Source organism: Phytophthora ramorum, assembly GCF_020800215.1.
Source record: "Phytophthora ramorum isolate Pr-102 chromosome Unknown Phyram_PR-102_s0002, whole genome shotgun sequence".
Classification (NCBI taxonomy): domain Eukaryota; phylum Oomycota; class Peronosporomycetes; order Peronosporales; family Peronosporaceae; genus Phytophthora; species Phytophthora ramorum.
In genome coordinates, this window is record NW_027150648.1 from 748,725 (window position 1) to 757,710 (window position 8,986).

Below are 8,986 nucleotides of genomic sequence, written 5' to 3' on the forward strand. Positions count from 1 at the left end.
CGACTATCGGGGGGGTACTCCGTTGATCAGGCGTGATCAGAAAACCTTGTAGTCACCTTGTGTACCCGACGGCGGGGCGGGTTACGCTCTTCCGGTGTTCTCTTGAAGGACGTCAAGGGTGTGACCAAGGCGGAACTTGTTGGAGCTGGACTGCTCCTTCCGGGGAATGGGGGGATGACGGCCACGCGGGTATTCTTCACGCGGTCGTCGGTTGTTGGTGATCGGGTCTTGGGGTAAGTCGATCACGGGGGGGTGTCCTTTGGGGGTGCTGTTATAGCCCTTTCCGTTGCTTGCCGCCTCCTCTGGCGGGGTCTTGAGTTGAGATGAGATTGTACGATCGCCCCCTGGCCAAGCTATCCAGGTGTGCGACGTGTCCTTGGTTGACTAGGTGAGCCCTTCTTCGGGTAGGCCAATGTAGTTCCTTCCCCGGGATGTGTGGACGCCACTTGTGTCTTGCAAGGCAAATCAGAATCTCTTAACCAAAAGTAAAGGTCCTAAAGATCTCTCCCTATCCTGCTCTTCCCTATCCCGCTTGCGCATCCCTTGATTGCACACCGTAGCTTGAACTTGGTCTGATGTACCAAGATCGCGGTACCGTGTCGAAAAGATTGGTCCATTGTACCCACAATAATCGTGAGTACAGATCTCGTATCGAAATGTTTGTCGCATGTCGATCTGGATCAGATTGCGTATCGAAATGATTGCTCAATATCGATCTTGATCAGGTCGGCATAAATGATTACGCCATACTCATCAGGTCGACTGTATCCACTTCAATCCGGAGGTGGATGTCTTCTGAACACAACCGGACATAACTGGACATAACTGGACACCACTGTACACAACTGGCCATAACTGGACACATCCGCAATCTTTCCATCGCGATTCCTCCAAACGCGATCTCATGCCATCAGTCCCTTCCGAATCGCTCAATCTCTCCAACTGGCAAGTCGCTTCACCTCACAATTGATTGTGTGCTTACTTGTGGGCGTGATAGTAGGATAGCAAGAGAAGCAGTCATATTTTTCTGCCGTCGTTGCTGGTCGATGTCGGGGGCGTGCCTTCTGAGGGCACAAGTTATGAAGCTTGCATTGAAGCAAGTCCGCTGCCAGGAAGTGGCGTGGCGGATACCCTAACATTTTGCAGCATTGCAGGCTTCGAAAGCATTTCTTGCGCCATTGTAGCCGTGAGGCGTCCGCCGATTCGAGTGTAGCGCTCAACCGCATCCGATTTCCACCTCCCGAACATTTTTACCGCCAAACTGTCAAACCCAGCGTTGAAGAGTGCCGTTGCGCCTCCACTTCGCAGCGAATGTGAGCCGTACCGCTCTGGATCCTGACCTGTTCGCTCATCCGCGTATTTTATCGCGTTTATCACGTGGCGCACTTGAGCATTTCTGGTAGCGTCGATTCTGCACAACAGTGTGGCTGCCGCAACTCCGAGTGACTTGTGATGTTGCACGAGATACCACGCAGCTAGAACTGGACAGCACCACCGGGAACCGGATCGCTGGAGCCTGCGAGTTGCACCTTCTCCAAATTGGTCAGCTTTGCTTCCCCTAAAACGGATGATCACCGCCACCACCTCTTGCAGCTTCTTGACATTATTTCCGTCGGGGCCGATGAAATTCACATCTGACCGCTGGATGGCGTACGGCTGCACCTTGGTACCGCAAGCTAGATATTCTGACCGTCGGAGAAGAAAGAAAAAGCCCAGGACAGAAGCCCCCCAAACGAGTCGGTCCTGGGCGTTGGCGAAATTGAGAACTTTGTGCATGCACCGGAGAATTGGGATGGTAACTGGTGATTTGGGTATGCTGGGTGGGTCGGAGCGTCGCATCCCTGTGATGGCGAGCTGGTGTCCCGGGAGAAGGCCGACACTATAACCGAGTGACCTCCGATGATGCCACGAAACCTGGCTGATCTTGGAGAGCACGGTGCCGGCAGCGTTTCCGGAAGCGGACTGATTCCATCCGTAGTACCAGCAGTATGTTGCGAATAAGGCTAGTTGGTACGAGTGCTGTCGGGGTTTTCTGGAAGCCACTGCGAGAACCCAACCCACGCGCACCACTCGCACCATTGCTTCCAGGTGCCGCTATACTTTGCTGCCGATGTCGTGGCCAATGAACGGGACTGAAGCTGGAGAACCCTGTGTAGAGTTTTCTGCATTCCGGCGGAACTGAAGTCTGTGTCCAGATTAATGAGAAGTTAGTCCATCGAGTTAGATACGGCTCGGTCCAAGCACGTGAGGCTGCATCAGCCATGATATTTGTCGATCCTGGTAGGTGATCGGCTGACACGCGTAAATTAAAGTAAGCCTCGGCAAGACCGATGGCCCTGTTGATTTCTTGGCTCAGGACATTCGAAGCTTGTAATTTGTTGCTCCACGTCACGGCTGACATGTTATCGCTCCAGCATTTTACGTGCACCAGCCCGCCGGCGGCTTGCGTATTCCACTTCGCTCCCCATGACCATAGTGCGAGAGCAATGCACAAATGCTATCTTACATTGATCGAAAAATCCGTATTGCTATCAGCAGTTTGATCGATCCACATCAGTTCATGTTTATCAAATTTGATCTGGATGAACATGTTCGACGACGGATCAAGGATGACGAGGCCAACATTGGAGGCGTCCATGTACAGTTCGACGTGCGGCGTAGGCATCTCCCCGAACATTGTTAATGGTAGCTCCGCAAGGCACCCATGGTCCAGTATTTGGTTGAACCACACCAGATCTGCTGTGTGACGCAGTTGCCGTCAGCGGCAGGTATTGCCGCAACTACAACCAATCTGGTTGAACAATAAATTTTCGTATGCATGTCTACCAATATCTGAATGGCGCAAGATATTCAAGGATAAGAACAAGAATCTGATACGTCCGATAATCATTAATTTGATTGGTCTAAATCATCAAGATTTGATAATATCCAGTATGGGAACTGGATTTTTGATGAAACTACAACTACGTGGATATTTTAGACAAGATCATTGGTAGAACAGATAGCAGCTGAGATTAGAGAAGGATAGGCTTTAGGGTAGGACACTAGTGGTCTCAAGGACATCCGTAAAAGCAAACAGCTCAATCTCAATCACTTCTCAATTTGCTTTCAATAGCAACAACCCCTCCACCAACCTCGTCACCTGCCTACCCAAGGACCGCACGCCGGACACGCCAAGCAAGACCTTCCTCGGCGCAAGACTGTTACATAGTAGCACTTGCCGTGTCAAGCTTCGGTTAAAGTTCAAGAGTTCAAGGCTAGGGTACTTGTGGCCACATAGTGGGAAGCGAGTATCCTGTGATTATTAGTGCGAGCCACATCGTGGGGAGCACTAGGTTGCGAAAGGGTTGTCTTTTAGCACGAACGTTACGTTCAGTGGCTAGTCGGTGTGGTTGTGAACCAGTGTGGTTACTCGATTGGTACTCCTTCTGTGGGTCCGCGGTTTAGTGCTTTCACTTTGTGAATCCCTGTCCCGCCTCAGAAAACACGGAGAATAACTTCCTTTCGGTATACCTACTTGGTTTCACTTGATCTACATCCATTGCTGCTGCAACTGTTTCAGTGTGCATTGTTGCATGGGTAAACGAAAAACTCGCGAGCCCGAAGAACCGTTCGTCAACACCACTAAGGTCTTAACCGATCGCCATAAGAAGCTCGATAAGCTTCGAAAGGACCTGTGGTTAACGACGGTAAATCAACTTAAGGTTGTCAAACTCATCCGAAACGACATCCCGGATTGTAAAAATTCAAGTGCGAGGAACGTCGTTCACGAATTTTCGGAACAGCTGAAACAGCTTATCGAGCGTACCCAAACGGTTTTGGAAGGAACATTCGACCACTTCGTCCAACTTTACAAGAAACGTAGACTGTAAATAAGAATTTAGACAGTTCCGTTTTATTTTCAAAGGCTTTAGTTTAGGGTTTCGGTAGTATATATAGTGACGGCGCTGAGAAGTCCGGTTGATATGACCCAAAGAAGAGGTCGTGCAACTGAGCGTCCGTCCCCGAACCCTAGACCTCGTCAACAGAGCAGAATGAGCTCTCCGAGTGACAATGAAGCCACACGCCCGACAACACGTTCCAGAACACGCACGCAAACACAACCGAATGGGGCTAGTGCCGATAATGAGGCAAATTCGGCCGCCCCCGCTGCAGCAGCTGCGCAATCAAGTCATGGACCCGATACGATGTCCATGCAGCAGTTACTAGTGTATCTTACACAGCAGCAACAACAATATCAAGCCCAGGTGCAAGCCCAAATGCAGCAGGCTAACGAGCGTTTTGAATTCCTCGTTGCATCAAGAGGCGAACACAAGAAGAAGGACCCTTCTGTGTATGAAGGGAAGTACGGCGAAGACATTGAGCTATGGATCTTCGCTACTGAACAGTACTATGCCAACAAGCGCCACATAATGGAAGCTGATTCGTCAGACTTTGTGACGCTAATCTCCAGTAACTTGGGCAAGTCCGTGTTGAATTGGTACCGTGCCTTTATCACGGATTGTGAGCGCATGAGCGTTCACCAAACATGGTCTCTGTTCAAGTGTCAACTGCGTTCACGTTTCCGACCCAAGGACTTCGAGTATGATCTTCGTGAGCGGATGTTTCACTTAAAACAAAAGGAAACAATCCACGAATATGTCTCTAAGTTCCAAGACTTGTTGTCTCAAACTGAATTAGAGATAATGAACTAGAGAAGCGTTTCTTTTTCCAGAATGGACTACGGGAAGAAACCGCGAAGAAAATCAAAGAAGAAAGTCCGAGTACGCTTCAAGACGCTATGGAGATTGCCTCTAACTTCGAGTTTGCACATTACTCGGGTAAACCACCTCGCATTCCGTCCAAGTCATCGCAGTCACCGGCCGAATCCGGTAAACGTTCAATCAAGCCGACATCGCAGAAACCAAAGCGATTCGAGAAGAAGAAGAACAAGAATGATGACTGGACGAAAACAGCTACATGCAATAACTGTGGCAAAGTTGGCCACATTTCCCCGCAATGTACCGCTCCAAAACGTAAGGAAGCAAATAGGTACATCAGCGGCGCACTGTATGCTATCTTGGAAGCCGAGGCTCATGCGTACAAAGAAACGGGTCAAGAGAGATCCGTCACCATTTTCATTGATAATGGATGCAGCTTAAATGGCGTATCTGAGGAATTGGTGAAAACGCTTGGGCTGGAGGTAACCGAAGGCGAGTTGATGCAGGTCGACCTTGGTTATGACCAAGTGGTACACCGTCCGCGTCGAACCGTGGAGATGAATCTGCAGCTACCAGGTTTCCCATTGACGTCGGGAACCTTCCAAGTCATGCCCGTTCCAGAAAACAAGGATGTTATTCTGGGCATGATGTGGCTGCGAGAGCAAAATCCGGATATCGACTGGAGTACAGGGCAGGTCACACCACGCATCAAGATGGAGGATGAGCAAGATGCTCAACTAAGACTGCCTAAGCAACGCCCAGCTAGAAGAGTCGCTGGACAACGCAGATCTCGTATCGACCAAAGTCGCGAGATTTTCAACCACTATCGGCAGCATGGCCACAAATGCCAATATGGCAAGACGCGACTTATTTCAGCTCAACAATTTCTAAGAATGTTGCGTCATGACAAGGACATTGAAGCAGTCTTTGCCATCAATCCGCATGACTCGGAGAAGGCAGAACGCTTTAAGAGTCAAGGATGGGAGGCACTTAAGGATAATCCAGCGTATGATATACTACGCAAGTATGCGGATACTGTTTTTCGCACGGAACTTCCAAACGAGACGCCTCCTGTACGAGAAGGAATCGAACACGAAATCCTTCTCCAGCCTGGTACCACGCCTATTTCGGTGAAACAATGGTGCCAGAGCCCTGATCAGCGCATCACAATTCAAGATTGGACCAAAGAGATGGTTCAAGCGGGCATTATTCGACCAAGCACGTCTGCATTTTCCGCGCCGACGTTCTGTGTCAAGAAGCCTGTTGGATGGCGCATTGTGCACGACTATCGTCAGCTAAATCTAGCGACAATTTTGCCGGCTATACCAATGCCGCGCAAGGAGGATACCTTTGATGCCATGGCGGGCAGTCATTGGTTTTCGTGCATGGACCTACTGTGGGGTTACTACCAAGTTAAGCGACGTGAATCGGACATACCGTTTACAGCTTTTTCGACCCCTGATGGTCTATTTGAATACCTCGTTACTCCAATGGGACTCAGTGGTAGTCCCGGAACATTTAACCGTCTTTTACAGAAAGTCTTTAGGGACTTAAGAGACGTGATGAGGGTCTATTTTGACGACATCTACGTATTCACCCCGAGTGAAGATGTCGCAGAGCACCTTGAAGCTTTAGATCGTGTGCTCAAGCGATGTGAAGAACAACAACTTTACATCAAATTATCCAAGTGTCAGTTCTGTGTGGACGAGATTCCATGCCTAGGAGATTTCGTCGGACGAAAAGGAGTCCGAATGGATCCAGACAAGGTTCGCATCATCGCAGAATGGCCTGTTCCCAAGACCAAGAAGCAAATGGAGAGCTTCTTAGGAACTACGGTCTATGTGTCCAGATTCTGTAAGGACTTTGCACAATTTGCAGGACCACTTCATGACAGCATCAAGGGAAAGCGTCCACGAGAGACTATTGAACTCTCGGACGATCAACTCAAGTGCTTCAAAGAGCTTAAACGCCGGTTAGCCTCACCACCAGTTATCGGCCTTCCTGACTTCACAAAACCTTTTGGTATTCGCATGGACGCCTCGAATTTTGCCATCGGGGGAGTCTTGTTTCAAAAGGAGGGAGAGCTAGAGCATCCAATCGCGTATACTGGCCGGAAGATGAAGCCAGCAGAACTAAACTACCCTGTTCGAGAACAGGAGTTGCTCGCGATCATGCATGCTCTTCGAGTATCTTCTTGACCGACCGTTTACGGTCGAAACGGATCACAAAAGTATTGAGATGATTATGACTCAGAAGACTACAAACCGACGCGTTGCACGATGGTTCAATGAGCTTGCTGAATTCCAGCCTTTGTTCAAGTGGATTCCCGGAGAAACGAATACCGTGGCTGATGCATTATCACGAAATCCAGAGTTTGAACAGAAAGCTGCTCAAGTAAGCTTACAAGAGCTACTGGAAGCAGCCAAGAATCGTGAAATTGTGGCAACGATTGTACCAAACAATGTGACAGTGGCCCAAACGGCGAAGTCGATGTATTCGTGGAACAAGGATTTACAGTGGATCATCAAGAAGCTGAAGCAAGGGGATGAATTGCCTAAATACTCTTTACAGGATGGGATTATTTTCTATCAAACTGCGGAAGACCAGACTCCACGATTGTACATCCCTGATGACGAAGATCTGAAGAATCGAGTCATTTGCGAGAATCACGATGCAGTAGCAGCAGGACACCCAGGGTTTTATAAGACCTATTTGGCAGTACGCGAGAAATACTACTGGTCGAAGATGATGAAGTACATCCAGCGCTATGTCAACACATGTGAAATGTGTCAGCGCAGCGCAACAAGGCGAGACAAACCAAGCCGCCGGGACTACTTCAACCACTAGACATACCTTCGGGTAGTGGACAGACATCTCAATGGATTTGTAGTGTCACTGCCTGTCAGCACCAAAGGTTACGATGCGATTATGGTAATCGTTGACCGGCTGACAAAGCGAGCGAAGTTCGTTGCGACGAAGACAACGGACAACACCACAGATATCGCTAACGTGTTCATGAAGAATTATGTAAAGGATCACGGTTTACCCAAAACCATTATATCCGATCGAGACACCAAGTTTACGTCCAAACTTTGGCAGAGTATTGTGAGTGCGCTTGGTACGCAGCACAACTTGTCATCGGCTTTCCGACCCCAAACAGATGGACAAACGGAACGGACAAATCGATTTATCGGAGATTATCTTCGAGGTGTCGTCAACCCAGCTCAAAATGACTGGGATGAATATCTCCATTTGGCAGAAATTGCCTACAACCGACGTGTACACTCCACGATTCGAATGTCGCCGTTCGAAGCGGATCTAGGATATGTCCCCTACATGCTAGACGATGTGGCATCAGATCCGGAGTTTAAGAAATTGGAGAAAACAGCGCAAGAGTTTTTACTTCAGCAAGAGACTCTACTCAAGGTCGCACAAGCCCGTATGAGTGAGGCGCAGGAGCGTATGAAGTATTATTACGACAAGAGACTTGTCCAGAACTTCGAAGTCAACGATGTGGTGGAGTGGGATCGCAAAAATGGATGATGCGATCCAAACTCACCAGCGGTACGCCCGGACTGCCGACTATCGGAGGGGGTACTCCGTTGATCAGGCGTGATCAGAAAACCTTGTAGTCACCTTGTGTACCCGACGGCGGGGCGGGTTACGCTCTTCCGGTGTTCTCTTGAAGGACGTCAAGGGTGTGACCAAGGCGGAACTTGTTGGAGCTGGACTGCTCCTTCCGGGGAATGGGGGGATGACGGCCACGCGGGTATTCTTCACGCGGTCGTCGGTTGTTGGTGATCGGGTCTTGGGGTAAGTCGATCACGTGGGGGGTGTCCTTTGGGGGTGCTGTTATAGCCCTTTCCGTTGCTTGCCGCCTCCTCTGGCGGGGTCTTGAGTTGAGATGAGATTGTACGATCGCCCCCTGGCCAAGCTATCCAGGTGTGCGACGTGTCCTTGGTTGACTAGGTGAGCCCTTCTTCGGGTAGGCCAATGTAGTTCCTTCCCCGGGATGTGTGGACGCCACTTGTGTCTTGCAAGGCAAATCAGAATCTCTTAACCAAAAGTAAAGGTCCTAAAGATCTCTCCCTATCCTGCTCTCTCCCTATCCCGCTTGCGCATCCCTTGATTGCACACCGTAGCTTGAACTTGGTCTGATGTACCAAGATCGCGGTACCGTGTCGAAAAGATTGGTCCATTGTACCCACAATAATCGTGAGTACAGATCTCGTATCGAAATGTTTGTCGCATGTCGATCTGGATCAGATTGCGTATCGAAATGATAT